The sequence below is a fragment of the Arvicola amphibius genome, chromosome 10, assembly GCF_903992535.2.
Source record: "Arvicola amphibius chromosome 10, mArvAmp1.2, whole genome shotgun sequence".
Taxonomy (NCBI): Eukaryota; Metazoa; Chordata; class Mammalia; order Rodentia; family Cricetidae; genus Arvicola; species Arvicola amphibius.
In genome coordinates this window covers 14989574-15005623 of record NC_052056.1, presented here as the reverse complement: position 1 = coordinate 15005623, position 16050 = coordinate 14989574, and the positions used below count along the sequence as shown (strand labels likewise).

Sequence of the window (16050 nt, the reverse complement as noted above, 5' to 3'; positions counted from 1 at the left end):
TAGATAGATAGATAGATAATAGATAGATAGGTGATAGATAGATAGGTGATAGATAGATAGATAGATAGATAGATAGATAGATAGATAGATAGATAGATAGATAGATAGATAGATTAGATAGATAGATAGATAGATAGATAGATAGATAGATAGATAGATAGATAGATGATAGATAGATAGATAGAGAGAGAGAGAGAGAGATAGATAGATGATAGATAGATAAATATAGGTAAATAGATAGAAGATAGGTAGACAGAGATTGAAAGATATATAAATTATGTCTTTATGATAATTAGCTTGAGTTAAAAAAAGCATTTCCGTTTTGACTATCCTGCTTGTTTTCACAATTTTATGATAGACCTAATGTAGGAGAGGACTAGGGTGTATGTTCTGAAACTTTTGCAACTCTTTGTATATTAAAAATTCCTTGGCCTACTTTTTTTATCTGCTGGGAACCAGCTGTTTACTGTTGAAATGGGCAAGTTCATGAAACCCAAGCAAGTGGTGTTGGTTCTGGCTTGACACTCTGGACGCTACTCCAGCTGCAAAGCCGTCATCATGTAGAATATTGATGATGGCACCGAAGACTACCCTTACAGCCATGCCCTGGTGGCTGGAATTGACCTCTATCGCCAAAAAGTAATGGCTGCCATGAGCAAGAAGAAATTAGCCTAGAGTTCCAAGATAAAGTCCTGTAAACTAGGTTGTCTTTGGCGACCCAGCCCTTAAATGCAAGGCATGGTAGGAAGCCAAGGTCAAGTTTGAGGAATGATACAAGACAAGGAAAAACAAATGGTTTTTCCAGAAGCTTCATGTTTAAATATATTTTTGTTTACATCATTAAAAGTTAAAAAAATTCCTTACTAAGAATGTGTAAGTCTCAAGTCTTTGGGAAATAGTGTGTAGTATATGTGTGTGTATGTTTGTATGTGTGTGTTTTCTGTTTCTGAGTGTGATTCTGGAGATTGAATTTTGTTGTAAGAATGTCAAGGCAACCTACATTTACAACCCTCTCTTTAATGTTTCTTTTGAGGCAGAGTTTCAGTAATTTGATCAACTATCAGTCTCTCAAGTTGTGGGTATTACACACTTAGGTCAATTGACCCTATTTCTAGATGGTTATTTTTAATTATACAAAATTTCTGGAGGGTTTAACCATTCTTTGAACCAACTAAAGTCTCTCTGTTATCACTTTAGGCTCCAAAGCATTGATTTACCCAAGCTATTTATTTATAGAAGTATTTTTTTATCCTTTAATTTTTTTAAAACTTTTATTATTATTTTAACAACCACACATCAAATGAAGTATATTCACCAACTAGTGCTACTGGAGGTTAAACTTTCTAGCATCCTAGGCAATTTGACAAATTCTAAATTAGGAAACATCACATTGAGAGAAATGTAGAGGCATTGCTGATGCTTAAGTGTTTATCAAATTTGACTTTACACTTAGTTTATTTTTGTTTTTTAATTTTCTATTTGTCAGTTTGTTTCTTTGAAATCTGCCCATGAATCTTTGATACACAACCTGATACAAAACAAATACTCAGATTAACTTTCAAGAGGCCACTGAAAGAAAAGAATCATTCATAGAACTGTAGCAGAACTCTGGCTATCCTTTCATTAAAGCCTCAACTTGGATCTACCTCTACACTCACAAGAAAAGGCGATCACTCTTTGTGTGATATAATTGAAGGTTAATACTTTTTCTCTCTCCTTAAATCATTTTGTTTTCAGATGTTTAAATACACAGAGAATTATTAGAAAATAATTTTTCATTACTAAAGACTTACTTTACCTTTCAATCATATATTATGTCAAAAACTTATGGAACATGGAACAATGACAGGAATCTTTTTCCTCAACTCAAGTATATATATAGTATTTTGAGTATAAAAACTAACTCCATGTGTATGTGCTATGTGTGGTGTGTATGGTGTGTATGTGTGTATGGCGTGTGTGTGTGTGTGTGTGTGTGTGTATGTGTGTATTTCTTCCTCATAGAATTCTTAACATTTGTTCTCTTGAGAACATAAAATGATAAGAATAGTTTTGGGGACAGTGTCTCACTTGTATGGGTTATATGGGCAGGGACTATAGAAGTTTTGGGCATACATATGAATGACTTTGTTCTCTATTATCTTTATATTCCTTTGATTGAGTCATTCTAATTTATGTTAAAGCTTTTTCCTTCCATGCAATCCCATTACTTGAGCACAATGTTGACTGTGCTGTAACTTATCCCTTCTTGGCATGAGCTTGCTAACAGAATCTGTAACTTTTGCAAAATTAAAAGCTGTTCTGATGGGAATAGTTAGAACTCTTTGTACATAGAATGTTTCATGACTTTCTCTGTTTTCAATAAATTTATATCTTTAGATAGAATGATGTAAATGTCTTATTTGCAGATTTTCTTTTGTGTAGCAAAGATAAATCCTCTAGTCCTTACCTCAAACACATCATATATGAAAGCTTTTCCCCAAAGAGTATAAATCATATACACTATAATTTATAGTAAAACAAATGATATAGGAAAATATTTTAAGTCTATATATTATAAGATATTATGCAATACCTGTATTATGCAAACAGTAGGTGTCTTTATGACTATTAGCTACCATTCATACTTCTAGTGTTCTTTAGTCTATCTCAGCAGTTGATTGTAAATAATCAATTCTTTCTGCTATAACCCTACATTTACTTGTGCCATTATCATGTTAATATATTTATTTCTGTATTAAACAATGCCTATTTCCACCAATGCCAAGAACATTAGCCAAGATATAGGAATCTCCACATATATATGTACTTACATATATATGTATATATGTGTGTGTTTGTGTGTGTGTATGTGTAATTGCTTCTCTCATTCAATGTAAGTTTTATGTCAGAAAAATATGTGATTTCCTAAGATCACACAAAAATTTAACCTCAGCACACACAATTTTGTTTCTTAGAGGTTTCTAATAACTTGAAAATATATGAATAATATGAAAAATATACACAATTTTAAACAATTCAAACTAGAAGACAAGCTTCAATATGGTGTTTATTAAGGATCCAGATAATATATATGCAAGAGAATCTGCTCTGGCCTCATTTTATCTCCAATAGCATATCAATTTCATGACTTTATTTTACATGGAATGTTTTCTTTGAGGACCGCTGCTAGGGAAGTGGATACTAATGGAACACATTGTAGTTCATACTGCTGTATCAGACACACAGGAAAACATTTTTAACTAACTTTCTATGACACACTCAGTCTGAATTATTTTTGGCTTTCAAGAACCCAAACTGAAACTTAAACTCTTGCCTATATCATTCATGCTAACAAAAGTCCTTCTTGACTGTACTGGAAAAGGAGAACAACCCTTTTTCTGACTTACTAATTATTCTCATTCAAATAAAGAAAATATTGTCTTATGTAGTAGGATGCTGCTTATTTATTTCTCAACCACCTGGCAGTTCAGACCTGAAATAGTTACACAGTAACTATATTATTTTTAACACTTCTTGGCCAACGACTCTAGTGTATTTCTAACAAGTTCTTACATATTAAATTAACCCATCTCTTTTATTTCATGTTCTAACAGTAAAATTTACATAGAGTAAATACCACAAAATACCTGCTAAAAGATTGCAAACTTTTATTACATGCTTCATATGATATGAAAGTTACAAAATGTAGTCTCTGTATTGCATACAAGCACATAAAGTGAAACTAGAGAGAATGATGTCAACAACATAGATGCTTAACTAAACAAACCACAATATTAACAAAGAAGAAACCTTGAACAAAAACCACTCAATCTTTTCACATGATCTCACAATAAACCTGCCCATTGATAGAAGTAACTATCAATAGTATAGCTTTAGCTACTTTATAAAAAGTCCCAAGGAGCATAGCAGTGTACAACATTCTGTTGATATGCCTACAATCAAACACGAACAGTTCCAAATATTCATAAAATTCAAGAACATTGATCCATGCAGAGGTTAAATTATCAATTTTAGCATTATAAATTTGAAAGTACACGTGTTCAACTGTGTTTACAATAAACTGAAGAGAGTATGGATCCTAATTATCAGATATTCTACTTTGATAAGACATCTAGTGAAGAAGTCTACCTTACTTTCTGAATATATACTGCAATAGTTCAAATATTTCTCACAATTGTTTGAAAATGTGTAAATATCTAGCTACTGATAAATTTATCTTTTTATTAACTCATCAAGAAAATGTGGATATAACTCATAATTTTCCCAATAATAAAGTCTGGTCTCAGACTACAGACACTCTAGTACATGCAACTAGCACACATGTGGACACATGTAAATACATACGAAAACACACACATAAATCTAGTGGCTCATAGGAAATATTGTGAAATATTAAGAAAATGTTAGTACCATCTGTGAGCATATTCAACCCTAAGAGAGTGAAACAAGATAATAGATATGAGACTTGTCCTTAACTGGTAACCAACATGACTAACTTGTCACCTCAAACTGTACTTTCTTTTCTCTAAGATTTTGTTTCCTCTCAGTGTTTGTGCTACTAATGTTACATATAGAAGGTGGTCTTCAAAGGTGAGGCAAAAGCAACATAGAACTTCAAACCCAGTCTGATGGACATAGGGAATGCCTAGACTTGTTGGAGAAGAGAGCTGCTTGTGGGTTCCTGGCTGCATAGCCCCGAAATAATCACACAAAACTGTATTAATTAAATTATTGCTTGACCCATTAGCTCTAGCTTATTAGTAGCTAACTCTTACATATTAATTTAACCCATTTCTATTAATCTGTGCAAGGCCACATGGCTGTGACTTACCAGCTAAAGTTCTGGCATCTATCTGCAGCAGGGCTACATGGCTTCTCTCTAAATCCAACCCTTCTTTCTCCTAGTATTCACTTCAGTTTTCCCTGATTAGCTCTTTCTGCCCTGCTCTGCTATGCGTTCAAAACAATTGCCCATTGAAAACCTGAATATGTGTCCAATGGTGTGGTGTACATATTTTAATTTTCCAAATTCTGCAAAGTGGAACACATCTCTCTGCCAGATTTTATTCCTTTGAGTACCCTTTGAGTTACTCCCTGCAGGTAATGGTGTTTGGTTATAGAAAGAGCAAGTAGAAGATCTCTTTATAATCTCTTTAGCTTGTTGCCATGTAATAGAAAACTCTTTAAACCTTTGCTATTGACACGATGTTTCTTTTTTGTTTGTTTGTTTTTTTCGAGACAGGTTTTCCCTGTAGTTTCTAGAGCCTGTCCTGGAACTAGCTCTTGTAGACCAGGCTAGCCTCGAACTCAGAGATCCGCCTGCCTCTGCCTCCCGAGTGCTGGGATTAAAGGCATGCACCACCACCGCCCGGCTGACACGATGTTTCTTATGGAATTCTGAGGTCTTTAACATACTTCCAATCAGTAATTGAACAATTTCTGCATTACTTTGTCCTAGAGGACCTGGCAGACCTGAATGGGATCAGATGTATGTTGTGTATATGGGACAGAGCCTACTGATTATATCTTGAACCTGTATGATAATGAAGTTAATTCTGTATCCTCTGGTATAAAATCAGCGATTTCAATATGCAAGGCAACTCTTTCTACATATTGTGAATTAGTAACTATATTAAGAGATTATTTAAAATACCTTAGTACCATGAGAATAGCATATGATTGTGCATTTTGTAAAGAATTAAAGGACTTTGTTCCAACTTAGTTTTCTTCTGATTTATATCCTGCCTTTTCTGATTTATTTGCATCAGTATAGAATGTGTGGGCTCCATTCTATATATTTGCATGTGTTATTGGTGTATCCTGTACAATGCGGTGAAGGATCTAAGTACTTCTTTTAATAAGGGTAATTCTATCACTTTTGGGATAATTGCTATTAAGCTCTCCTAAAAAATTAGCACAAGTTGTTTTCAAAGGTTCATTGTCTTCCCATATTTTTTTTAATTTCATTGGCAGTAAAAGGCACTATAATCTCTCTTGCGTCTATACCTGCTAGTTGATGATTCTCAATTTTCCTTTTATAATTAAATCAGAGACTTTTTCCATGTAAGTTTTTTTTTTAATTTTTATTTGGTTTATGTGGTAAAATGATCCATTCTAAGATAAAAAAAAAAAACTTCCCTTCACAATAAAATTCCTGTAGGGAAAATTCTAGAAGGCAATATGAGTTGAGATCTCACCTGTCTGATTTATAGATTTGTTAAATTGAAGACAGTAAGGCATATTAGTCTTTGTTCCGGTCGATGTTATAAATTAGAATGTACTGTAGTTCAATACTAAAAATATTGAGAAAGTAATATATAGGATTAAGGCTTGTATTATTAGTGCTTGCATTGTTCTTAGATTTTCTTCATATAGTTATTTTTTTCTTTACTCATTAAATATTACAAGTTTTAGAACAAAGAAACTGAGTTCATAGTCATGAACTTTAACTCTCAGAAACATATGAGAAAAAAATGAGAGCACAGTTAAGTCTTAATGCTAACATATTAGAAGCCAGAAATTCCCAAATATAAAGATTTGCTTTATGGCATAAAATACAGACTTCTTAACTATAATGTATATATAACAGGATAAATTTGATCTTTCTAGTTCAGTTATTGTGATTAATCTGACATTGGTGTAACTGGAGTAACTAAATGGTTAGAATGCTAAATTATTCACGTTTATTAATTAGGGAATTTAAGATAAAGATATTACATGACCTAACTGGCAACCATGTGAAATCAATTATTTAATAGAATTTTGAGCCAACAACCAGGGAATCTTCATGTGACCAACCTAGGCCTATTCATATATGTGATGGCAGTGTGGCTTGGTCTTCTTTTGAATCTCTTAACAGTGGGAACAGGGGCAATCTCGGAATCTTCTGCAGGCATTTGCGACCCTCTTTTTCATACTGGATTGTTTTGCCTACTCTTAGTACAAGGGAAGATACTTATTCTTATTGCAACATGATATGTCATATTTTGTCAATATACATCAGAGATCTGCTTACTTCCAAATAGAAATGAAGGAGGAGTGGATGGATCTAGAAAAGAAGGGAAAGGGTCTGGGAGGAGAGGAGGGAGGGCAACTGGGGTTGGTATCTAAAAACTTAAAGACATATTGTTCAAAACCAACTCCATATTAAATGAGTTCTGAGTGCATTTCGATTTTACAGACACAGTCTTCAAAGAGGAAAAGAAAATTACAGTGCCAATTTCTCTACAGTGTCATGCTTTCAGCATTTTCAATATGAGTAAATTGTTTTTACTAATATATAATCTAATTCATTCATAATATCTGTATATTCTAAATCTAGGAAAAAATATTTTTACATGAGGAGAATGAGACGTCAGTATCTTTGTGATTTTTCTTTAAAAATATGTACACTATAATCATTGGCAGGTAGGAAAATATTTGAATATTTTAACATATCTGGGTATTCTTATGGAAAAAATATCAATTTGTTGTATTTAACAAAATAAAAGTCTTAAGTAATTGAATAGATCTGGAAATAAACATTCTGAGTGACATAACCCAAACCCAGAAGAAAAAGCACTTCACTGTTTCTCATATGTCAAAGCTTGATTATAACCTTTAGGTGTATTTAACTGGAAGTACCCACAGATGTCCAGAAATTATCAAGGAACAATGAAGAGGAGAAGTTTCCAGCTTAAAAAGCACAGGAGGTATAGAGTGGGAAAGGAAGATTAAAGAAAAAAAATATAAATTAGATTTGGATATAAGAAGGACAAAGTAGAGGAGGGAATTTTGAAAGGGATAATTAATAATAAAAAATTTTAAAAGCCCCACATTGGAGCACCGGACTGAGCTCCCAAGGTCCAAATGAGGAGCAGAAGGAGGCAGAACTTGAGCAAGGAAGTCAGGACCGCGAGGGGTGAGCCCACCCACTGAGATGGTGGGGCTGATCTAATTGGAGTTTACCAAGGCCTGCTGGACTGGGACTGAAAATCACGGAATAAAACCGGACTCCCGAACATGGAGGACAATGAGGGCTGCTGAGAAGCCAAGGACAATGGCACTGGATTTGGCTCCTACTACACATTCTGGCTTGGGGGGTAGCCTGACTGGATGCTCACCTTTCTAGATCTGGATGGAGGGGAGAGGAACTTGGACTTCCAACAGGGCAGGGAACCCTTACTGCTCTTTGGACAGAAGAGGGAGGGGTAGTGGGGGGGGGGGTAAATGGGAGGCGGGGAGAAGGAAATTTTTAAATAAATAAATAAATAAATAAATAAATAAATAAATAAAACACTGAAAAAAATTTAAAAACAATATGGAAAACTACTATTATATAAAGGGCCTAAGTACTTGGAAATATACACTGATTCATGATTAATAAAAACTCAGGGAGAGAAATTTGGGTTCAAACTGAAGATCCAAAATATAAAGCAGACAGCCACTAGCTCTTACTTCAACCTCAGTCTAAAAATAGGGATCCTGCCTCCAGGAATTTTAGAATGAGATTAAGACTGAGAACTGTCTCCTCCTGTCTTAAAATCCTCTCTTTTATATAATTATATTTACATTTATATATGTATTTACATTCCCATATACATACATATATTTTTAGAAAATGGTTTTAAATAGAGTTACCCTACACAGGGAGAGCCAATGCTTCTCCCAGACACTATAAACCCACTCCATTTGATGGAGCTCATTATGTGATATAAAATGCCTTTTAAAAGAGGGATCAGTAGTAATTTGATCTTTTTGAGGAACAATGAGAAATGAATCTCATGAATTTCCAATAAAATCATGAATGATCACATTCAGAGAGTCCGGTTTGGTCCCCTGTTCCATCAGTCCCATTCCAACTGGACTTGGTGGTCTCCCGTTAGATCTGTCCCACCGTCTCAATGGGTAAAAGCACTCCTCACGGTCCTGACTTCCTTGCTCATGATCTCCCTCCTTTTGCTCCTCATCAGGACGTTGGGAGCTCAATCCGGTGCTCCTATGTGGGGCTCTGTCATTTTCTCCATCCAATGCCAGGTGAAGGTTCTATGTGGCTGACAGTGGAGGAGGACTGAGAAACCAAGGACAACGGCAAAGAGCATGAACTCTACAGCGTGGATGGGCTCACTGTGAGCTTTGTCAGTTTGGTTGCTCACCTTCCTGGACTTAGGGGGAGCTGGGAGGACCTTGGACTTAACATAGTGAAGGGAACCCTGATGGCTCTTTGGCTTGGAGAGGGGCGGAGTGGGGGTATGGGTGGAAGGGAGGGGAGGGAAGGGGGAGAAGGAGGGGAGGAGATGGAAATTTTTAATAAAAAAAAATGAGAAAAAAATTCATGAATGATCAATTGACTAAGCCATGAACCATGCTTCCGTGGCTAAATTTTCCCATTCTACCAGTGAACATGTGAGTATTTCTTAGTGTAAAAGTCATAAGCAAGGCTCTGATATTCTACATATAAAGTCAGGTTCTGAAATATGTTAAGAGAGTAAAGTCATGTCACAAGGTTGAGTACTTTATAACTAGTGATCAGGATACAACATCCTTAGTCTTAAGCAACTTCTCACTCTGCTTCTTCCTTTCTGGCTCTATTTCTCTTTCACACTGTTTATTTCTCTAACTTTGCATTTGTGTGTGTGTGTGTGTGTGTGTGTGTGTGTGTGTGTTAGTTTTGGTCATAGTAAATTATAAATAGTTTAACTTGCCTTCTTGTCATGAATTTAAGTCAGTGAACACATTTGAGTGAAGTGAGAGTGACCATTTATTACTCAGCAATTTCTGTGATTTTATATCTTTGGTTCACTTCAAAATGTTAGGATAATAAATAATGTGAGGTTTTGAAAATTTCCATGCCAAGCTTTATTTTTCAGTTTCTTATTTAGTGTTATCAGCTCCATCAAACACAAAGCATCTAGGTTAGTCATGGGAAAAATTAGACCCATTCTGCTGGTTAATAGCTACCTTGCAAATCTGGTTGAATTCCTTTCTTGGTGATAAGAGCTACTGGCTTTGCTATTAAAACTGGGTACAGCTATCAGTTTGAATTGTAGGAGCTAGTTAGCCATCTGCTAAGGAGTTTTCAATTATTTTCTGCTTATAAAAATTATTAGTACTTTAATAAGGTTTCCATCTGTCTCAACATTAAGAGTATCATGATTTATTAGTAATTACCATATATTTTGTGGGCAAAAACAATTATATGAATAACTAGTCTTGGCATTTATTGCACCAGTTAATGGGATTACCTCTGACTGTAAGAGTTGCCATCCCTGCTTCTTTAACTCCAGAATCCATACTCTGTTATTTGAAACCCAAGCTCTGTGGCCTCATGTCTTAATGGCAAATATGGACAAGAAAAAAGTCCACCTAAGAACCTCATACATATATATCTATGCATTCCTTAAGTTTTTTATTATGTAATTAGGGGTATATCTACAATTTTATTTTTATAGAAAATTATTCATTGTTATAGTTCTCTAGCAGCAAATATGAGATTTAATCTATACAGCTTTCCAAATCTGTTTACCTGGTACTGTTCTCAATTTTAAATATCATTCATCAAAGATCATTGCTGTTTTTAAGGCTTCCCAAGAAATTTTAATACCATCTTCATGTGTCCCTAAAAACTCTGAAACATTTAACCACAATAATGTCTTGCATGGCTTTTGTAATCCAACTATTTGCAAGTTGGTTCCAAAATCTGGAACCTATGTATTTTGGCATGTGTGTCTTCCAATATTTTAAATACTTCCTTTTAAATTCTATTAGTTCTTGGTCTTCCACTTCCAAGAGAAATTGTCTCTCTGATCGCCTTTCTTCTGTTCCACTTATCCTTTCGTGATAAGAAGAAATGATTGCATCAGACACTGGGCAATTCGAAGTTAATGTTAAATGGTATCAGCTTCAGATTCAGGTTCCTCTGTAAGAGAATAGAGTTTAACATGACGAAATGAGCATTATCTAAATGATGTATTTAAGATAGATGGAGGAATTCAAATCACTATTTGCTTTCATCTCATTCCTCAGTCCTTAGTACAGTAAGTACTTTATAGATGATGTAACTGGACAGTTTGTTCCAAAGGTTTTGTATCTCTGAATCATTGACAAGACCAATGGAATAGTTGGTATGATGATACTTTCTCAGCCCTCTTTCACATATGTTTTCAGTGTTCCAAAATATTACACTCAGTTTGGCATAAACTTTAGTACTACTACAATTCCATCCTTTACAAAGGTTCAAAAGTTTTCATGTTAATTCCTCTTACAAATACCTTACTAATTTTCTTTCAAAGAGTCCAATGAATGACAATCTTAGCACATGTTAATTATTGACATTACTTTACTTATTATTGACACTAGGAAGCATATTGGGGAAGTCAAGTGTAACACCATTTGATAGATTAAATTATTACATACTACTATTGTTCTTATTTAAAACTAGTCCTGATTTACCCTGACAGACTAGCCCATAAATGTTTTACATCTTTGAGAACAGAAGCATGAACCGAGTAAAGGTATAACCAACCATAACCAAGGAAAGAAGGAAAGGTAAGTGATTTAAGTCATTATCTCATTATATACTTGACTCATAATCTTACTAAGAACACTGAACATTCATTTTAAAAATATACTTCATAAATATAAAATGAAGATTATTATGGAGAAAATGTAAATCACTATCTCATTAGCCATAAATTCTAGAATAATGATTAAACAATCTAGAACACTTATATGGACATAAACTTGAATATCTGAGTGTCTTTCCTTAAGCATCCCTGAATTTGGAAAGCATACTATCTGTGTTATAATTATCTTTCTTTTTGTTATATACCATGGATGCATGCGTATACATATTCAAACCCCATTAAACTCCAACTTTACTTTTCAACAATGATTGAGGAGTTGTCTACATCGAATGTTTTCTGTCAAAGGCATGGTAAATGATATTATTCATGTGTAGTATGTTACAGTACTCAAAGTATAATTTCTGAGGACATATCCTGGAAAATCCACAGTATATTTATTGGAAACATTATAAAATTCATTAGACCAGGCAGCAATGACACACACCTTTAATCCCAGTAGCCACAATAACACACAACTTTAATCCCTGTAGCCACACTAGTTTGTCAAAGAAAGCAGTTGGTGGTGGTGCACACCCTTAATCCCAGGACTAGAGAGGATTGGAAAACAGGAGGAGACATTCCTCAGGCAGTTTCATTTGATGACCATTTTCAGACTGAGGTTGAGGTAAGCGCCATTGGCTATCCTCATATTTCTGGTCTTCAGGTTTGGCCCCAATATCTGCCTCTGAGATTTTATTAATCATGCTTCATCATAGAACAGAAATCAGAAATAATAAAAAAAATCAGGAGTAAAAGCATAAATAAATAATACATATAAAAAATATAACAAATCAAAACCTGAAAAAGAATATTTTTAACATATGGCACATATGCGAAGGAGGTTTTGTGTATTGCTCCTTACCTCAATTTGGCCTTTTGTTCTCACAGGAAAAAGTCAAAGTGTTATATTTAATACATACTATAAGAAATGCTTTCTTTTCAAATTTGTTTTCTATAGTAAGATGAGAAGACTTTGTTTTCTTTTTCCCACAGGTTTGTTCTTTCAGTATTTAAATCTGCAATGGTTTTGTCGATTGTCTTGTTTAATGTGGCATTATCAAGTATTATCAAAGCAGAGCTCTGGAAGAAATTGAGCAATGGTGATGAACAAATTTTATAATAATTTTAGCATTTTTTATGGCAGGAGAAGCCTCGACTCTGCTTCTGCATAACATGAAATTCATAAGCCAGTTGCTTCCAATTTTCCTGCAGATTGCCAACTGTCAGTCATGCAAACTATTCATCAATAGAGAGAAAAAAAGTAATTTTCCTGCTTATATGTGAAGCAGTACATATAAGACTTTGTTTTAGAATAATTTTCAATTTGAGGGCTGAAGAAATTGTTCAGCCATTTATCCTATCCTTTGGGTAAAGGCAAAGCTTACAACCAAAAGGAAGGATTGCAGATCACAGTGACGTTCATAGAAAAATCAGAAGTGAATAAAACATACTATCTACTAGCATTTGGAAGAGACAAAAAAAAAACAAATATAATTTTCAAGAAAGAAAAATAAAACTAAACTGTAGTCAGAGAATGGTTGTATTGGTGTTAAAACCTACAAGTCCCTTCCTTTCTGGAAATGGTTGTGCATCTTTCATTGGCACTCTATTGTGAAATAACAGTGCAGACTTAAATCTTCACTATATGTCTGTGTATTTAGAAAACTTTTCTTTAAGCTTTGCTAGAAATTGGATAATAAGAGAAATAAAATTCAGGTTTCTGTATTTTCACATCCTACTATAGCCTATGGCAGTCACAGGGAAGAATATTGACACAAATCATCGTCCAAATGTTAACTCATCCCCACATGGATGAAAGGGTAATGGACAAACCAGGTCAACAAATTCTAGTCTGCCTCTGGGTGAGTAATGTAGCAGCCAGGACTAATATAAAGTAGAGTACATGGTTAATGATTAATTTCTATATTTGGGATGCTATTTAAACAAGTAAAAATGACTGGAATTCTTATTTTCATGAATCACTCTGATGTCAGGAGGCTTTGGAAGTACTGCTGCATTAAATTGAATCCTAATCACATTATAATCTTTTTATAATGTGTTAATAGCATTGTGTTTTAACTTTCCATAATGATATAGATAAACATAATTATACCAATGTAGAGAAAGATTAGAAAAACACAAAAGAACCAAATCCACCCTGGCGCGTTTTAAAACTATAAAAGCCTTTTAGATTCACGGAAAGTGTTTTAAATATAAGCTTCAAGATATGATTATACACACAGTAATTACAGTGTTATCTGTATACTTCCTTCTTATTACATGCTGAATCTTTTAATGAGGATAAAATTTTTATGAAAATAAAACCTATTGAATAAATAATCACTAAACACTCATGTGAACATTTGTATGCTGTCAGTAAGATTCAGTCCAAATTCTTTCCATTTCTTTCATTTATGTTTAACATTGTATCCTTATCTGTGAAAAGGGCAGTATTTAGATATATTCAATTGTAACTCATGACAAATGGTCTGGGCAATAATAAAGATATGTTTTATTTTATCACTCAAGTGAATAAAAATGCTTTGACAGATTCACTAGAGGTTACACACACTCAAGTTTTTCTCAATTAGACTTTGAATCTAGTCTTCAGGCCCATTCAAAGGATGTATTATCAATCTTCCATCACCTCTAAATTCTCAGAGGATCTAGCATTATTTTTATTTTATATTGAAAATAAAAGAGGCTCATAGGAAAATAAAAATGGATTTTGACATGTTTTTACCATTCAAAAGATGTTGGACTCAAGGAACACTGATTCTTTACAATGCAATTCCCTGTTGAAGGCTAAAACCAACAATTGGTCCAAAACTGTATATACTACAAAGGTAGGGAAAACAATAAAATGAGATTAAAAGTATTCCATTGCTGTGTCATGCATGCAGTGCATAAAGATTGAATAACATTACCTGGATGAACTGCAAATAAGAACTCCATAAATCAACTTGCAGTATATAAGACTCCACTATTAGCCTGCAGTTCTTCTACAACTATTAAACAGATTTTATTTCTTTACACTCTTACTAGGTTAGTCCTGTACTTTTTAAAAGTCTGACATAATGAAATCTGAAGAAACAGCTGTATAGAAATTTATACTTTTCTTTCCAGGTTATGTCTATGGTAGTATATGTGCTTTAAGCTTGCATATTCTATCATATATGATAGAAAAAAATAATTTTCAGGAATGGCAAAACAAAATTGAAGGGGGAGTTGTTATGAAATGCAGTACATGCCAAATGAGTACTTACACAAAAGAATAATGGAAAAGCATAATGCTAGTTTGTTGAAGTACAAATTGCAATAATAAACCACCCATGATCAACTACTTTTCAAAGTGAAAAACTAATACAACATAAAATCTAGTCTAAATGCAGAGTGGATCATAGCACTTTAATTATAGAAATCAGTCCAATGAAAATATTTTATTTATCTGATTAATTGGACACAAGATTCAAAGTCCAAGTTGCATCTGTACATATTTTCATTCCAAATTTTGTGATGATTGGGAATTTGAGTCTTAACTCTACGTATCAAGTGCTCATTAGACTGGATATGTAATTAGGATAGAAATTCAGATTTATCAGGTAGGAACATTACAAAGGAAAATGTGGAGAAAATAAATTAAGCACTGTGATATAGTATATCAAACAAGCCTAAACATTGAATGAATGCATAAGACTTAGTCACGAATATGTTTCATAAATTTAAGCTTACAGTGGATATAGTTTATGATTGTATTCATTGTTTCTTATTTCTTGCCAACAGAATCATAACTAGAAATAAGTTGAACATTTAATAATTTATATTTCAATGGATCTACTCCATAATTTTGTATGGCTAGTTTCTAGAAACTAGTTTGGACAAACAGAGAGATAAACAGCTAAATACTAAATATAGGGATTCATAGAAGGATAAGTTTATTGTTGCATTTGTTTCTGTTCTGTTAAATTTATTTTAATAAAAATATATAATTATATGTATTTATGGAGACCCATAAAATAGTTCAGCATATGTGTAGATTGAAAAATGTTAAAATCATTACAAGCATTCAACCCTCTCCCAATTTACTTGAAATAAATATTTTGCAATATATAGTATATTTCACACACACACATATATATATATATACATATATATATATATATATAATCATTCTACTGTGCAACTAACCACAATAAATTATATTACATATCTAGCTATAACCAAGTATTTATGTGAGACACATTTATTCAACATTTATTCTTTCCTCCCTCTAATAAAAATATAGTTACTAGACTCTATAAAATCCCTTTTTTGCTGAGCTGTGGTGGTGTACATTTTTAATCCCAGGACTTGAGATACAGAGATTAGGTGGATCTCTGTATGTTCAAGGACAGCCTAGTCTGTAGGGTGAAATACAGCACAGTCTCCAAAGCTACAGGGAAAC

General features: G+C 33.6%; 1 pseudogene; it reads left to right on the top strand.

Moving 5' to 3' along the window:
• The first annotated feature begins 474 nt into the window (after positions 1-474).
• On the top strand, positions 475-820 carry LOC119825469 (annotated as a pseudogene).
• Positions 821-16050: the final 15230 nt, after the last annotated feature.